We start from the raw sequence: 18,699 nt of genomic DNA on the forward strand, positions 1-18,699 counted from the left end.
TCAGCCTCCCGTGCCCTTGGCCTCAGAGACGCCCTCCATGCCAGACAGATGTGCCAAAGCTCAGGGCTGTGGGGTCCTCCCAGTGTGACGGCAGTTGGGCTCAGGGTTAGGCCGCAGTCACAGGGACCCTGGACTCAGGGTCCTACCAGAGCCTCCCACACGGATGCCTCTGTCTGGCAGAACTCTCAGTCCCCGCCCAGCACCCCTGCGTGCCCACGGCCATCTGCCATTCTGGGGAGTTGGTGGTCCCCGAGAGGCCCCCCCCCAGGGGAGGGAAGAGCTGGCTCAGAGAGATGAGGCCCACCGTGTCCCTGCACACTCCTAAAGCTGGTCACCCACAGCTCGTGACCCTCCCTTCCGCTGTCCCTGTTGTCCTGCGCTGCCTGCTTTTAATCTAGGTTTTATGATTATTCAGCTCGGGCAAAGCCAACAGACCAGGAGATGATTGTCATTGAGAAGATAATGGGTTACTCACAGAGCCTAAGAGGAGAGGGCCTGCCGCGCTCCAGGGAGCCCCCCGGGGAAGGCAGGTCAGCAGGTGGGTCAGAAGAGGGAAACTGTGGGTAGGAGCCTCTGTTGTGGTTTCTGAGGGAAGCCTGCAGGGGAAGCAGCCTTAAGACTGGCTAGTTCGAGTGATCAGCCCCCTGGGGCCTAGGGGCTGTCCCTGGTTGTCTGGTACGTGGCCCTGGGTGACAAGGACAGGTAGGCAGTGACCCAGAGTGGGGGAACCATGGAGGAGGTGGCTGGGAGTGGACTCTGGGTTGTTTGGTTTTTCTGTGAAATGTGTGCTCTCAGATGAGTTGTTTGCTGTCCGGGACTGGCTAGTCCTGGCAGGCGCAGTCCCTCCAGGGGCAGCCAGGACCTGATCAAAGCACCAGAATATAGAAAATAAAAGGCATGGTTAACAGTGTATATTCTGGGAAGGCCCAGGGCATGGGGAATGTGGCGTCTAACAAGTCCCTTTGTCTGCAGAGGAACACCAGGGCCTGCCGCCCATGCCTGCCCCACTGAGCCATCTAGGCCTGTCACCGACTAGGGGACACAGAGACCTGCGTGGGTGGGATGGGCTGAGCCCCAAGAAGACTGGCCCTCTGTCCCAGGCTGGGTCCCTCCAGTGAACCCATCTTCACGTGGTTCTTGTGGCCTTTCATTACAATTGTCGTTTGGGGAATATTTAAGAGTATGAGAAGGAAGAACCATCCGTTTTGGAGGGGACAGCTCCAATATGGGCATTTTCTGTTTCCTGTTCTCTGTGTCCCCTGAGAATGCCCCTTCTGCCCCGTTAGCCACGATGGCCTTGAGCCCAGCCCCTCAGGAGCTAAGTCCTGGCTTGTCCTGCTGCTTCCTTCCTCTCGACACTACCTGCCTGGCACTCCTTCGCCAATTCTGCTGTGGCTGCGCAGACGGCCTTCCATCGCTTTGTCCCTGTCCGAAGACATCTGCCTTCCAGAAGGACGATGGGAAACGCCGACATCCTTCATGCTGGTGCTGGGTCCTGCTTCAGTCGTCTAGTTTTATGGGCCCCTTTTTATGCTCTTTTCTTCTTTTTTTTTTTTTTTAACTAAAACGATCCATTTATTCAGTTAAAGATTGCATATTCAGGACATTTCCTCGGTAGGTGATTCTGCATAGTAAATCTAGAATGAACCAGAGACATATTTTTATATATTAAAAAAAAATTCAGTGGCATATAGACCTATAATGTTGGGGAGGGGAGGCTTGGAGGGGAAATACTCTTTTTTTTTTCTTTAATGTGGTTAAATATATGTAGCATAAAATTTACCATTTTAATCATTTTTAAGTGTCCGGTTCCAAGGCGTTAAGCACATTCACGTGGTTGGGCAGCCATCCCCGCCATCCACCTCTGGAACTCTTCATCTTCCTAAACGGAAGCTCTGTCCCCATTAAACACAGCTCCCCAGTCCCTGCCCCCAGCCCCCTGGCAACCCCTATCAGCTTTCTGTCTCTATGAATCTAATGGCTTCAGGGACCTCCCGGAAGTGGAGTCCTACCGTAGGTGTCTTTTTGTGGCTGGCCTGTTTCACCCCTCTGCTTTATACCCTTTTGCTGCCTGGCATTCTGGCTTTCTGTGTTCCGCCGCAATGGGTGGTAAGCTGGATAGACGTCCTGTTCTTGATTCTCTGGGCTTGAGTCCCGGTTTTCAAAAATACACTTGACCCTCTGGCTCTGCAATGATCAGGAGCTGTTGAAACAATAGTTGTCATTTCCTAATATGCGGACCCCTGGGTTCTGTGCCCCTCCAGCCTGTCCCCTGAGTTAGGAGGACATCAGCACTGGCTCCCTGAGTCGGTGCTCTTAGGAGCCCCAAAGCACCCAGGCTCTGATGGGACACCCCCCCACCCCAGAACCCAGGGACGTGTTTCAGGGCAGTGGCTCCCAGGATGGCCTCAGGACCACGAGGATGAGCTGGTTCTGGGACACAGGAGCTCTGGACGCAGAGTGCCTGTGAGGCCTCTCCCAGGTCCCATTACCACTTCCCTCTATGGTCAGCCCTCCTAGCTGGCTGATCCCCAAGCTGGACTTGTGGCCCTCATAGTGCCAGACTTACACCTCCTGACCTCCTTCCAGAGAGAAAGGGGATCCCCTTCTCCTTCTGCTTGAAAAAGGAGGCATCTTAGTCAGTCTCGAGTCATGTAACTCGCCCTCCATACAATCACTGCAATGTGGCTAGGAGGAAGAGGTACTGGGATTATCCCTGCCTGGGCCTTGGGCCCATCCTGATGCTTGGGGTATCAGCCATCTCGACAGCAATGTACCCTGCTGAGCTGTTGGCCTCACTTGGAGGGGACAGTCTGAACCTGCAGCCTTGTGGGGACTCGAACCTGGGCTCTCTGATTCCAGGTGGAGTAACTGAGCTCCAGGTCAACAGCAGACTCACTGGGGTCCCACAGAAAGTTGTGTCAAGTCACAGTGTGACTGAGAGTCCCTCTACTATACTACACCAACTCTTCCAGGAAGCCTTCCTGGCTTGGCCCAGCAGGGCCTGGGGTGGTCACACTGTAGATGTCTCCAGTGTCCAGAATAGGACAAGTGCTTGCTCCAAAATTCCTGGGTTCTGTTGGCCTACGCCCATGCCCAGGATGTCTGTGGAGTTCATGATTATGGCTTAAGAGCTGTGGCCGGGCTCTCTCCCCTGCAGCTCTTTGCCTTCACCCAGACACATGCCAACTCTCCCGGGTCCCCGCTGATTTCCCGGCACATTGACCCCTTTCTGCCTCCTACCCCTAGAGTCCAGGCCACACAAGCAGGGCCCAGACATGATTTTTCCCCTGGGACCTGCCCAATGTATGGGATGGGCCTGGTCTCATCAGCGACCAGGCCGGGCACCCTGAACCGCATGGACCTCACCTGCAGGATGGGCCAGGCCCCAAACATCCTGCCGTTGAGGGGCCCAGAGTCTCATTATGGGTGATGCAGCCTCTATTTTGTAAATTATGAACATTTGTAAGTGTTTATGGAGGCCCCGCGAGATTTTGGCACGTGTAGTCGACGATTTAGGGATGGAGGGGGGCATGTGGAAATGACAAGTCTTGTAAATGGGAACCCACTGAAACACCCCGTTAGGGAGATTTACTCCGATCCTTAAATATTGGAGATTAATTTTTTGAAAACATCTATAAAATAAGAGATTTATACCTAAAACAATACCGTACACCATGACAGGATGGGATTAGAGTCAATTTATTTGTGTATTAGTCAAAAACTCAATTTCATATATTGTGCAGAAAAATTAAAACCCTTTCCGCACTTTATTACAAATTATGCATTCTCCATATATGGAGATAAATAATTGATAGCATTACAAATACTTAATCTAGAAAATATTTATTAGGAACAGACAACTCATTTTTCACACGTTTCGTTGAGGACAATATTGCACACTTTAAAAAATTAATGACGACTTCTTGCAAGACAAAAATGTCTACATCCTAATTCTTTTGTTCAGCCTCATGGTTTCACCAAGGAAATGAGGCTGGGCAGCAGGACAAGAGAGTGGGGTGGGGCTGCCCCCTCCATGACCTTGGCCGTGGATGGGTGGGAGAGTTTCTGGGTTCCTGGTGCTCAGAGCCTTGAGCCTGGGAAGGTGCATTTGGAGAGTCTTAGCATATTGTTTTTCTGCTGCTGCCCACACTCTCCTTGGCTTGTAATTTAAAAATAAGTGTTTCTGACTTACTCTCTGAGAAAGCACCATTTAAAGAGCTAAGGAATCAAGCTTTATGGACTTGCGGCCCAGCGAATCACAGAGCTGAATTATCCAGACCCCCAGCTTGGGTCCCAGGCTCTGTTCTGGAATGAAGGAAGGCCTCCTGGATGGTGGGAAGCAGGTGCTGACTTGGGGCCAGTGAGCTCACCTAGGACAGGTGACCTGTCCCCCATCACATGCTTTCCCTGCCAGGGGAGCTCCCAGCCTCCACCTGAACTCCGCCTGGGATCCATCCTACCCTGGGCTCTACCCCAGCTCATCTCAGAGCTGGCACAACACCCCCCCTCCCACCCTCATCACCCATCACCCCATCCCAGGCCTGCGATGGAGGAGATGAGAGGAACCAGGAGGGGCATTCGGGATCTGTGCCCTTGCCCATGACCTCTGTCCTCTGCCCTCTGTCCTCACTGTGAGCTTTGGGGGCTGCGCTGGTGCGACGGGGGAGCCAATGGCGGTGCCCGGCAGGTCCTTGACGCCCCTGGGCCCCTGGGAGCACTAGGGACTGAATAAATAAAGCTGTGTTTATTAAAATATAAATTTGGTGCCTAACGGAAGTGCTGTTTCTATACATAGAAAAAAAGGTTTAAAATAAAACCAAAACAGTTTTAAAGGCGCAGCGGCATTAATTATTCATCTCTTGCTAATGAAAACATGCCTTTGCAGGCTGTACAGCAGCCCCCCCATGGGGGTCTCTGGGCTCTTGACAAGTCTGGCCTGAGGGTAGGGAGTTGGGTGCCTCCGGTGATGGGCCTTGGTGTGGCAGACCCTGTGGGGCGGGGGCCGGTGGCTCTGAGCTTCGGTGTCCCCTGTGTAAAATGGGGTGACCATAGCACCCCCTCGAGACTGTTCAGTGTGTGTCAGGCAAAGGCTGCAGTAGGACGTGGGATCCAGCAGGGGACAGAGGACACAGACCAGCCTGGAGGAGTGAGCAGCAGGGGCTGGTCGCTATTGGGAGCCAGTCCACACGCATCCCTGGCTTCTATGTTCAGGTCCAGGGAGCAGGTTGGGGTCTGACGTGGGGGAAGGAGGAGAGAACAGGAAGCAGGATTGGCTGGGTGGCAGAGGGAAACAGGGACGAAGGCTGGTAGGGTCATCCTGATGAGATGATTCAGGCCAGGGGACAGCTGGGTGGACACACTTGCAAGTTATCCCAGCTGAGCCAACAGGCCGTAGCTCCCGAGGGAAAGACCAACCACACCGGGGACGCAGCTCGAGGCTCTTCCCTGCCTTACAGAGTTTAAGGCCCAGGGGACAGTGGCTGCCCACTTGTCCTGTGGGCCTGCCCCAGTCAAGTCCCCTCTCTTGGGCCCACTTTCCCAGGCCTCAAGTCTGTGGACATCGGCTGGCCCACTGTCTCGGACATCTGCCTGGGAGGGAGGGTTCCACCCTTGACCCTTGGGGGCACCTCGCCCTGTTTCTGTGTTTGGTGAGGAGCCCACCCAGTGGCTATCTTTTCTATCAGTCAGGCTGGGCAAGTTATGCTGGCGAAACAAATAGTCCCAAATCTTAAAGCAACGGAGGAGGATTTCCTGTTTACACTCAATGCCCTATCACTTGGTGGAGGGACCCAGTTCTCAGTCACTTGCTGACCCAGGCTGATGGGCCATTTCACTGGCTTCGGCCCAGAGGGAGGGAGAATCTGTAGGTGTCTAAACAGCTGGATGTGTCCTAACCCGCCCCTGCCCACAGTCCATTGGCAAGAGCCAGCCACGCCCCCAGGTGCAAACAGGTGGGGTCCTGCGGTGAGAAGGTGACCATGGGAGACACTTGGGGAGAAGTGACAGGAGTTCCCACCCCAGCCTCCACTTCCCCCATGGGCTGCACAGAGTACCCTGCCTACTGTGTGCAGCAGGGATCGGTGCCAAGAGGCCCTGGCCATTCTGCGGTGGCCAACAAGGACTGACAGGGACCTCAAACAAAGCTGGGTCCAGGGCCCTAAACGGAGGTCCCCCCACCCACCCATGGGATCCTGGACCTTTTGGCTCCTGTCATCACCTGGGGCCAACCCCAGGGAGGCCTGAGGCATTCATTCTTATTTTCATTCATTCATTCACTCACTCATTCATTCATTGTTCATTCACAAACATCCCAGAGGCATCACTCCACCCCCACCTGGGGCCAGGCAACTTGGGCTCACCTTGGCAGGTGGGTAGATCTCTCTGGAACTCGGAGGACCCTGATCCCCTTCAGTCACCCCGCCCGGCCAAGGGGTCTGGGGGGCCAGAGGAGCATCTCAGAATGGCACTGTCAGTGGAGCTTGGGGCACAGGTGGTCCAAAACCACAGCTCCCTGTGGAAATCAGCTGTGCCCTCAGGCAGTGGTGGAGGGGTCCCCGCAGGTGCCTTTGAAGCTCTGCCAGCCCCTGGAGCTGGTGGGGACGGAGAAAGAGGCTGCTGGGAGAATGCTACATGGGCTCCATCTGAGTCGGCAAGGCTAGCCCTGTTTTGCCCCCCTCCCCCACCGTGCTAGGGCAGGCAGTGGCTTGGTGCCTGTGATCCTGCTGCGTGTAAGAGAGGATGGGGCCCAGGGTTCTTATGCTGGATGCATCCCAAGGGAAGATGGCCCCAGGCAGGACCTGGCCCCGGGATGGCCTGGCTGGGCAGAGGCATGTGGAGAGCTGGCCTGGACACCTTGGCCGGCTTTCAGCCTGTGAGCGGGTGGGGGTAGGCAGGCTGGCTTAAGCCCCCCGCTATCAGCCTCCACCTCGCCAACAGGTCTGACCTTGCTGGAAATATTGCTCAGCTCAGTATGGATTTCCTGTCTTCACCGAGGCTGCTGCGCGGCCGGGGCTGTTGCCGAGTGGACGCCGGCCTGGGGATGTTTTTCTGTTGTGGTTGGGGAGGGCCAAGTGGGCCTGAGCTACCCAGAACTCTGGCGTCTCCTCCTGCCTGTGGCTCTTCGCCTGGCATGGGTACTGGACCGTGTCCTGTGGTGCAGGCAACTATCAAGCCAGACCTCTCCCCAGCTAGGACCCTCTGCCCATTCCCCAGGGTACCACCCTGAGACCCTTTCTAGAGCTGAAGTTACTGGGACAAAATCTCTGAGCCCTGCATACATTTGACCTTGTGCAGGGGACAGTATGACAGCAATGGGTCCAGAGAGGGGCCATCGGTCCCCTGGGATCATACAGCCAGGCCCTGGGAGAAGTGCACGCTCTGGACCTTGATCTCCTCCCCCATTGCTCTGGGTGGGGAGCTGGGGGCGAGGGTGCTGGCTGGGGGACCCGTGGGATGGTGAAGGGGAAGATGCCAGGTAGAGACAGAGGTAGGTGTACAAGCACAAGTGGGCAGATGCTAGGACCTCCCAGGCGCACTGGCATGCACACGTGCCCACTCATGTAGACACACACACACACACAGACACGTGTATCCAGAAGCACACATGCCCTTGCCCTGCTCCCTGCGGCCAGCATGCACATAGATGCTCACTCAGAACTCGCCATCAGGCCTGTGGTGCGGGAAGCGGGGGCCCTGGGCAGGCAGGGCCAGCTGCTGCTGTGGTAATTGGTCCCGGGTAGCTGTGCCTGGCTTACCCTCCCCAAAGCCCAAGGTCAGCTGCTGCCCATCTCCGAGGCCCTCACCCTCACCCTCCAGTGTTTCGGGAACTGCTAGAAGGCTCCCCTTGGCAGGAGCTATGGGACATGGGACTCTGTAGTGTGGTCCCTGAGGCTGGGCTTTCCTAGGTCCCTGCAAGCATCCCAGGTTCCCAGACTCCCCAGTGTAGCAGCAGTGGGTTGGGGTGAGGATGGGAAGGAGGGAATGAGAGCTGTAGGCTTCTGGGTGGAAGGTAGGGAAGAAGACTTCAGGCCTGGCTTGGGGCTCCTGTGAGGGTCTCAGGGACTCAGTCCACTTCTGGGCAGGGTCTGTCACTCACTGGGCAGGCTTACCCAAGCTTCCAAGATTGACTAGGCTGTCCATGGTGGAGGCAGATTAATAGGACACAAAACTTCCAAGGCCGTTAGTCCCAAGCTGCACAGTGGAGAATAACTGCTGTGCCATTAAAACAATTTATTTTGCTCTTCAAGAAACTAACAGCTGTTTATACTCAGCGCATCTGAGCCCCTCCCTGGGGTGCTGAGTCTACTGGGCTCCAGCTTCCCATTGGCTTCCTGTATAGGGTATGGCCATCCCAGGCTGAGGGTCAGAATGGGCAGAGGATGACATTGAGGGCTGGGCCATGGTCTTCCCTGCCACTTCCATGACCCCAATATGTTTCCAACTCCCAGGTCCACATCCCCTTGGCAGCTATCATGGGTAGTCATTGAGGTCTCTGGACACTGGCCTGGAGGAGTGCAGTGGTCATGCAGCTAGAGCAGCACTCTGTGGGGCTGATCCTGGGCACACATGGGGCATTTGAGGGGGTCAGGGAGGACCACGGAGGGGAAGGGCATGGGGTGCAGTTGGGCAGTCCGGGAGGCCCTGCTGGGAAGGTGGGTGGGAAGCATAGGCCTAGAGCAGCAGTAGAGGTGTGCCTGGAGAGAGTTCACAGAGAGGGAGTGGGGCTGGTGAACCGGAAGGTGCAAAGGCCCAGGGGTAGGCTCCTGTGACACCCATAAATTCCTCCCACTCGGCAGACCTGTGCCTGTCACGAAGGTCACATAGTGTCTCCCTCAACTGTGTGCACGTGCAGCAGTAGGTGCTCATAACTACTTGCTGACTTTTTTTTTAATTTTTAAAATTTATTTATTTTCAGCATAACAGTATTCATTGTTTTTGCACTACTTGCTGAATTTTAATCAATCAATCAATCAATTAATGAACTAATTTTTAAAAAGATCTATTTATTTATTTGACAGAGAGAGACACAGTGAGAGAGGGAACACAAGCAGGGGGAGTGGGAAAGGGAGAAGCAGGTTTCCCGCCGAGCAGGGATCCCGATGTAGGGCTCGATCCCAGAACCCTGGAATCCTGACCTGAGCAGAAGGCAGATACTTAACAACTGAGCCCCCCCAGGCACCCCAGTTGCTGAATATTAAAAATGACAGTCTGGAACAGGGCCCTCTGAGGTGTAGGACTGTGCACACCCAGGATCTCCTGCTGCCTGCCTGGAGCCTGGGGCTGCTCTCTGGGTGAGCCCAGTGTGCAATGGCCCAGAGGCCACACCCATGCCACAAGGACAAGGAGTAGGGGCCCACCGCCTGGGGACGCCTCTATGGTTCCAAGTCCCCTCCACGTGCCTGTTACTCCTGTCTTGGTCCTATTCCCACCCTGTGGGAGTACTGAGGCTGGGGAGGCAGCTCCTGAGCAGACGGGAGACACACAGTGTGATTCTGGCAGGGACTGAGGAGCCCACAAGGCTTCTGAAGGGACAGTAGGTGGGGGTCCAGTCCCTGGACCCCAGCACTATGTGGCCAGAAGGCCTGCGAAAGATGGAGACTCTAGTTTGAGGCTCACCGTGGGGACTCCCTGGTCCAAGTCCACAGTGGCTGAGAAGCCAGCTGCTCCCTCCATGTTACTAGGGGCCCTCAAAGTCCAGACCTGACCTTGGGGTCTTGAAAAGAAAGGTTCCGGGAGGGGAGCTGAGTGTGGACTCTGGGACAAGTGGACCAGCGTTCTTGGGTGTTCCTTGTGGCCCAGCTTTTGGCCAGAGAGAAGCCAGAGGTGTGGGTGGGGAGCCACCCGAGGGGAGGATGTGGAAGCGAGTCTGGATGGGCAGCCACAGCTCTGGGGTCAGCTCTCGGCAACTCAGCCTGACCTATGTCCTCCCTGTGTGATGGTACATGAGTACACTGCCCCAAAAAGGGCCAGAAAGAGCATGGCAGTGTCCTCTGTGAGTGTCCCTGCCAGGCACCTGAGTTGGGCCTTGGACTGCACGACCACATCTCTGGATGGCCTCCAGGACCCAGGAAGGACCTGGCAGTGTCTGGGTGCCACAGTCCCGCAGGGGCCACAGCCCTCTGACAAGGTCTAAGGCTGGGTCAGGGGCTTCATCCCTGGTCTCTCCTTTACTTAGCAGTGGCCCATGCACCTGCCTTCCACGCCCATCTCTGGAGAGACCCCTGAGCTCTCAGGAGGCTCCTGGTTAGCACTTGCTCTGGTGTGGATCCTCAGGGCTAGTCACCTACTTCAGGTCAAGCCAGCTGCTCCTACCACGTTCCACTACTCATTGAAGCAACTGCCCTTGGGGTCAGAATTTGCTGGAGTTTCAGCAGTAGCTTCTGATTTTAATGTTGAGAGAGTTGTGAACAACACACCATGCAACAATGAAGAGTGTGTGAACACATAGAACAGGGCTGGGACTTCAGGGGCCTTGCTTTTGGAGCCTTCTGGGAACAAGTCCTTTCAGGCCACCTTCCCTGCCTGAACTGGGCCCAGGGACTCCACAGTCAAGGCGGGTGATGCCCTGGGGACGAGGTCAACTCTGTAGGTTGAGCACAGCTTCTTGCTTGGGATCAGCCCACAGATGGGAGAGCTAAAAGATGGGGACCTCCTTCAGTCAGTTGAGTGTCTTCCTTTAGCTCAGGTCATGATCCCAGAGTCCCAGGATCGAGTACCGTGTTGGGCTCCCTGCTCAGTGGGGAGCAGGCTTCTCCCTCTGCCTGCTGGTACCCTACTTGTGCTCTTTCTCTTTCTCTATCAAATAAATAAATAGAATCTTAAAAAGGCAGGACCCTCCTGTCCACCTGTGTGTCCCAGCACAGAACACCCGTGAGTGTCTGGAGGTGAGAGCGCACCCAGTGTGGGCACGAATGGTGCTTTCCAGGGCTGGCTGGTCAAGAGAAATCCACCCTGCGGCAGCCTGGGGCAGGAGCTCAAGTCCTGATCTGGAGTCTCCTCAGGGGGACCTGTGAGGAGACCCCTAGCATCCTGGCAAGATTCCCTGGGCTGACAAAGTGTCTGCTGCTGACTGCCGCTGTGGGCTGTGTTCTGATAGGCGGAGGCCTTAGACGAAGGGGACGCAGGCTGGAGGAGGGGAGCCACAGACATGGAACCCCAGAAGAGAACGAATCCACTGAAATCCCAGCCTGAGCGCTGATCCGCTAGGGGATGTGTTGGTGCGGTGCTGGGGTCTCCCTCTGTGTACTGTGCACATACATGCAAGAGAGGCTATGTGTGCATGTGGTTTGTGCACCTGTGGTTGGCCTTCCCTGGGTGCAGCCCCCAGTGCCCAGTTTTCTCAGGGAGTGTCCTTGGTTGGGCTGTGGAGACAAGCTGGCGCAGGGCCTTTGGATGATTCTCTGAAGGCATTGCTGTGAGTCTCATTGTTACCCCATTTCACAGACCAGGAAACTGAGGCCTGAGGAGGACAAAGGACCACCTTCCAGCAGCAGGAGGCCAAAAGGGGGCCTGATGACCCTGCTCTGTCTTCTCCTGGGATTCCTCCACGCTCCTCTCAGTGTCTTCATCTGTAGTTTCCCTGGTTACAAAATCACAGTGTGTATCCTTGGTTCTTCCTAGTTAAATCTCTCCATTTGGAGGGCAGCATTTTGGGGTCCATGTACCAGATGTGCCCAGTCATAGGAGTCACCGAGCATACTTGATGCGCTCCAGGTCCCCAGACTTGCCAATCCATCCACCTGTGAGCAGACTGGACCCGCATTTGTAAGAAGGACCAGGGGATTCTGTGTCAGGCAGGTAGGGAGGAGGTGGCTGATGGAGGGAGAAGACTTAAGTCCCATGTGGGCCCCACACCCACCCTCAAGGAGGAGGAAGGATGGCAGTTCATCCTGGGTCTTCTTGGATCTTGCTGTCCAGGCTGGGTGCCCCACCAGATGCTAACCATGCACATTATCTTGGCCCAGTGCCCATGTGGCCGAGCTGGGTGTGGAACCTCCCTGCGTCCCTTGGAGGTGTCTGGAGGCTGGACCAAGCCGTGGCCTGAGGAAGGGAGTTCCGGGCACCATGGACCCATGCTGTTGCTGACACACCTGGGGTCTATGCCCATCCCTGCTCCGGCTGTGCGTCTCCCAGGGGCCTGGAGTTATTTCTACAGCACCGGCCTCTCCACTCCGCCAGGCTTCAGTGAGCAAAGATTGTGCCGACATTGACAGAACAGACTGGCATGGCATTCTGTCAGGGAGAAGGCCCAATTAAAAGGGGAAGTGTGGGGGCGTGCTGCAGGCCAGGCGGAGTGCAGGGGTGCCCTTGGACCCAGCCTGCCCCGGGGCAACCATACACAGCCTCTGCGCACCAATGGCAGCAGGAAGACTGAACAGCGCAGTGGTGATGATGCCGGGTACCAGGGAGAGAGCCTTTCTCCGAGGGTACCCACTTGCTGCCACACCTGCTGGCCCCCTCAGCTGGTGTGCTGGGAGTCCTCTGGGTACAGACTCCAGCCAGGTGCAGAGGGGAGGTGGAGGGCGGGCACAGAGGGCAGGACACAGGAGGACAAGGACCTGCTGGGGACAGTGGGGGCTGGGGACCAGGCACCCCTCACATCCACTCAGCCATTGCTGGGAAAATGCCACGTGGTGGCAAAGCTTTGTCGGGTGCCCTGTGCCTCCTGCTTGCACTCTCTGATGTTCCAGATCAGCTCTGTTTCTGGGCCATGGCCACACGCAGCCAACACACCAGCCGGCCTCAGTGACAGAGCCGTAATTGGGGAATTTCCTGGTTAAATGAACAGCTGGCCACAATATGCAGCCTGGACTGTGTCCTCCTCTGCTGGCCCACAACTCGGTGTGGCCGGCGCTGTGATGGGGACACGTTGAGAAGGGGAAAGAGAATGTGTTGCTGAGACCCTGGGGCTCCGTGGGGTCCCTGGCCAGCCCCTCACTCTCCTCCCTCTGCTCCCCTCCCATAGGCCCCACATGATGTAGAGGGTCCATGAAGGAGCTCCTCGTGGTCTGTGGCCCTCCAACTCAAACAAGGCCTGTCTCAGCCTGCACATGGCCCAGGGAGGGGACCTCAACCTTTGATCCCAGCCACGCGTCTTTGGCCTGTCCCATGGGGACACTCACCCAGACACAGCATCTTTCCCCACATGTCACCCGTAGGTCACCCCATCCATGTGATGAGCTCAGCCCCTGCTGAGGGTACTCAGATCCCTGGCTTTGCCCGGCTCACCCCGCCAGCCCCTGAGTCCCATCGGGGGACCAGGCGGAGGGGATGGTTTGCTGTTGTAAAGACTGAGGGGGACCCGCACTCAGAGCCACAGCAGCGGTGGTGCTGGCTGGGGCAGGAAGGATGTTTGAGGCCCCCAGAACAGAGATGGCGTGAGGGAGAGTCAGGTAAGACACACCCTGTGCCCCCAGCCCCTTCCCCACAAGGGCATAGGGAAGGAAAAGTTGCTACACGCTGTGGCCTGCAGCCCCCCACCCTCTGGCCCCAGTGGCTTTGCCTACTTAAGCTGTGGGATGAGCAGGTGGGGTGCACTGTTCCCTCAGTGTGGGCTGTCTGCCTGCTCACAACACCCTATGCCCTCGGGCCCTGAGCAGGCAGGGACCAGGGTGGCAGGCTCAGGGTCCCCTGAGTCCAGGAGTGTTCTGCCCTCAAAGCCTGGATCTCAGGTCCCTACCCCTACTCCCATATGAGCACGTCCTCTTATTAGCGCTGCTTTGCCAATTTTGCAAGTCAAATCCTGCATTATTGAGCGCCTGCTCCTATCTCCAGCTTGATAGGCAGCCAGCCAAGCTAGAGGCCAGCTGGGAGCAAGGAAGGCTTTGTGTCAGGCAACAGCAGTCACCCATCAAAGGGGCCTGGGGACCCCAGAGGCAAGTGAGGCAAACCTTACAGCTTCATCCTTCTACCGGGGTCCAGGGTCACCTCTCTCTGTTCTGTGCTGGCCCTGCTCAGCACCCTGTGCTGGATTTCCTGGGGACACCCTGCCCCACCCTACATAGGCTGCTGGTAAGGGAGTCAGGTGAGCCCATGCACACTGGCTCAGGTCCCTGCCCTGTCCCACCCCCCACGGAGGCTCCCCAAGCTCAGGGTAAGCCATTGGCCTCTTACAGTCCTGTGTCAGGCCACGCACAGGCTGTTCCTTTTGCCAGGATGGCCTTCCTGGTGCTTGGCCAGGTGGGGGTGGCAGGTGGGGGTGGGGAGGAGTGAGTCCTTCCTTCCATGGGGCCCTCAGGGACGAGCAGCTGTGACATGCATAAGAGAGGATGCCAGTGACCACAGGCTGGGTCTCCACAGGGCCAAGAGAAATGGTTTTTAGTTTCTCCGGCAGGGCTGGGACCCTCACGTCTGGAGGGTCATCTGCTCCTTAGCTCCCTACTGACTTTCAGCAGTTCTTTGGGTGAGAGATGAGGGGCTGCTGGTGCAGGGTCCCCGGATGAGAGCTGTCTCCCATCCAAGCTGCACTGGCCCCCACTGCCCGCCCCAACTTTTCCTCCTTTGTCCTTCCAAGTCCCTTCCTCCTACTGGTGATGGAGGGTCCCAGCCCCCGAGGGCTACAGGAGAAAGACCCTGACTGAGACAGATGACTGATTGCATGGTAGGTGGCTGGGTCTCAGCCAGCAGGAGGAGGAACAGACTCAGGGCTGGTGGGTACCAGGGTCCCCCCTTAGCGGTGCCAAATGTCCTCAGTGCCTGGTTCTGTCTCAGGCTGGTCCTGCAGTCCCAAGAAGCTGGATGCTGTTCTAGGTGTCACCTTCATTCTCATTCCTTTTCCAGACTAAGGAATCCTTTCCAGAAGCATCCAGGGCATGCCTGACCCTTGCCCATCCCAGGGAGCAGACAGGGTCACCCTGGGTTACATTTGGAGAGTTTGAGTCAATACCTAACAGAATTGGGGCTTTGTCAGCCGTGGGTGTAGCGCTAGGTGAGGGCTCAGACTCCAGGGCTGAGTGAGTGCTGTCAGAGCTGGCTTCCAGGAGGAGGTGGCCTCAGAACCTGGTCTTAGAGCATCTGTAGGACTCACTGGGTGGGGAATACTGGGTGCCAGACGCTATGCTTGCTGTCTGGAATGCCCACGTCAGCAGTGAGGACACTGAGACTCTCCCGAGATGCTACCGTGGAGACGGTGGATGCCGGGCGCCCCCTCACTTCGCCCCCACCACCGTTCTCACCCCAGCACATGTCCTATTTCTAGAATGCGGCGCTGGTGCTGGGTGCTTCTATTTGGTGTGTTAATTGGGGTTGGTTTTTACAGAATGAGCCTAAAGGGGTGGGAAAATCTGCAAGTCTTTGTGTTCCAGTTAACCTGCGGGTTTGGGGGGTGTTTTGCCCCTTGGGCATGTCAGGGCTGAAGTCATCCACATCCTCCAGGCCCAGGCCCTTGAACGGACCAGACTTAGCAGTTGGTGGGGGTGGGGGGAAGGTTGGCCAACAGCCTTCCTTTGGCAAGGCAGGAATGGGGGCAATAGCCCCACTGGGACGGCATGGGTGGTCACTCTGAGTCCGTTTGGCCCGGGAAGTGACCTTGTGACCAGTTTGTCCCTCTGCACTTCTCGGCGGGGGAGGGGGGCTGTTTCTGTGGTTGGAACGGAAGAGCATGTCCTGGATGATATTAACCTTGGGGATGGGAAAACCACGGTCCCCCAACCAGCACGTGACAGACAGAGCAGGACCTATTGAGAAGAGCAGGGATGGTGTTATCAATGGGCTGAGTGGTGGGTGGAAAGACAGGCAGGAGAATGGGATGCATGAACAGGGCAATTGGCACCCAGGGAAGGTCCAATCCTGACTGGAGCTTAGCCAGCCACAGGAGAGGGGTCCTGGGGTGGAGGTGAGGTTGGGCAGAGAGCCAGAGAGTGCTGGTAGGTGAGAGTCTCCAGGTGCATGGGTGTGGCTGCGACTGTTCCTGGTGGCCAAGGGACCTGCTCCCTTCTCAGAGGCCCTGGTGGTTCTGAGCTCTGCGCCCCCTCAATAGAGCAAATGCCTCCCAGAGGGCCCTGAAACCCTAGAGGCCATAGCAGTCCCCCAACCCCACCCCCAAGTCTGCTCTCTCTCTCTCTCTGTTCCATTATTTTTCAAAAATAATTGTGTGGCATCAGGCTGTCACTGAGCTGCTCCCTGTCAGGCTGCCCCCCCCCCCATCTCCCACCCCGTTGCTGGCTCTGCCTCCCTGAGACCCTCCCAGGCCTCGATGTGTGTGTCAGGGTGTTTTCTCTGTAAGGTCTTCATCATTCCTTAATTGTTCACATTAGTTTCTCCCTCTCCTTGGTGAGCATCCCTTGAAGCCTTGGCCCCCACCCCTCCTTTGCTGGCATCAAAATGTGGCTGGCGTGCTCCTTGGGAGGGGGTTGCCTCCCCTCCCCTCCCCACCCCTCCTGCCCTGCTGCCGCTCCTCTGACTGCCCCGAGATGGATGTTTCTTTATTGCCCATAAATCTCGGCACAGCCCTTTGTGAAGACAGATCGGAGGCCTCCAGTTCCCCGGTGTTTGTCGGCAGCGGGTTTAATTAGCCCTCCCCGCAGAGGAGCGGGCTGGGCTTGGGCCAGGGAAGGAGACTTTCACTGTCCCTGTGCTTTGTCTAGGGGAACCGAGGTTGGGGTGCGTGCAGGGACAACAGAAGTCTCCCCCCTCATGCCTCCGTCTGTGTGGATTCAACACGCCAGACCCGTGTAACTGGCTTCTCCCCACCCAGTCCCAGGCTGACCCTTCCTACCCAGGTGGCCCGGGGGTGGACAGTAGAGGCCCAAGCAGGACCTGTGCTGGTTTCTAGGAAGGAGTCCCGTTAGTTCCACTCGGCACACAGTAGGTACCCAATAAATGCATGGTGAACTGGGAGGTTTCTGGATGAAAGGGCCCCGCCCTCCCCCAATCTGGGCCAGAGCGTAAAGATCCCCTGTACTGAGCCCAACCCAGCCACGTGCTGGAGGTGAGCTCACCCCAGCAAGGAGACCAGGTCACCCCAACAGCTGGCTTTGAGTCCTGCTGCCCTCCCGTGGTCGGCAGGTCCTCGCCTAGCCTCCCTGCCCCCCTGTCGGCTGCAGGAAGGAAGGAAGTGCTGCGTGTGCAATGCTCAGGATAGCGGCAGACTGGGCACCCGGATGACGTCAGGGTGAGGGGTCCCTGAGGCCAGCTCCAGCAGTCCCACTGGGGTGAGTGGTGCTCAGGTGGCCCGGCTTGGCCATGTCCCCGGCTGCATGGCCTCAGGAGACTCCCCTGGCTTGCCTGGGCCTGAGGGTCCAAGGGTGTGTTCTGCACAGAGATCCGAGGGACAAGTGACAAGCCTGCAGTGTGTGGGTTGGCTGGAGGATGGGACCACCTTGGGATGGCGTAGCAGGAACACCTCAACCAGCCCCACTGGATGACACCTCAGCCATCCTGGCAGCTTCGAGCCTCTCCGTGGTCCATCTGAACTGGGCTCCTCTCACGGCAGCTTGTGGACTGTGGGGACCCCTGCCGTGAGGATTTACTCACTCCTCATGACTGGCTGGAAAACTGAGAGCCAGTGAGGTGTGGTGACCTGCCCTGGGCCAGAACCCAATTCTGGACCCCCCTGAGCTCTGGCTGTGCAAGGTCTGGATGATATGGATCTATTCCATGACCACCTGGCTGAACCTGGGAGATCATGGAGGACTTCCTGGAGGTTGAAGCGGAGCGAAGAGTTGAAGCAAAGGGGAGGGTACTGGGAAGAGGATTCTGAGGCATTCCAGCACTGGGAGCTGGGGTGGGCGTAAGTAGTGGGAGATGAAGCCGGACCCCGGGATTCCCTCAGGGGTTCCAGCTTTGCCACATGGTGTGTGTGGGGGGGGGGGCAGCCGCAACCAGAATGCTGCTGTCCCCCGGGGACTGCCCATGTCTTTCGTGGGGAGCCTTGCCAAGGCTGTGCTGCATGTGGTGACCGGTCTTGTCATCCAGGGCTCCTGTCATCCAGGGTGGGAGAAGAGAGACGGGTTGTGGAACAAAGTGGACCAAGAGCAAGGCTGCCGGAGAGGCTGGGTGGGAGGGGGACGAGTTGCGTCATTGTGGTTCCATGTCCACCACAGCTCGGAGTGTATCTGCCTACGGGGCTGAGGGCTGCCCTCAGGCCGAGGGACAGCCCTGGGTGGACACCCTGAGGCTGACTGGCACATGGCAGGGAGAATGCTGCTCGGTTCGTGTGCTGTCCTGGCACCGGGGTGAGACTGCTGAGGCAGCGAGGAAGCCACGTGCTGGCCACAGTGCTTGGGGCTGAGCCGTGTGGGCAGCGGGTATGTCTGCACAAGCGCGCTGGCCTTGGGTAAGCCCAGTGCTGCCCAGGAGCCTCCCTTCCCGCCCCACGGCCTCAGTGTCCTCGTCTGCACACTGGGGGCATCAGCACCCTCTTCCTGTGAGGACCAGAATGAGGGGATGCGTATGAGCTGTCCCCGCCGGGGCAGGGCGGTGAGCAGGGGAGGCACTCTGGCTCTGAGACCACCACCCCCTCCCCCCCCGCTGTCCCAGGCCCCAGCTTGGCCAACAAATAAACACTCCTCCGTAAGCATGTTTCCGGCATGTTCTTGGTCTCGCTGGACATCAATCGACCATCAACTGCTGAACATGTTCATGACCATGAACTGCTGCTTCTGTTATTTCAGAACTAATTTAAGCATTAAAAAGTAATTCTTTTGATTACTGGGCAAAGCCCTGGCAGCCAAATAAATGGGGGCAGAAGCTTCTATC

This window comes from Meles meles, chromosome 12 (assembly GCF_922984935.1).
Source record: "Meles meles chromosome 12, mMelMel3.1 paternal haplotype, whole genome shotgun sequence".
Lineage (NCBI taxonomy): Eukaryota > Metazoa > Chordata > Mammalia > Carnivora > Mustelidae > Meles > Meles meles.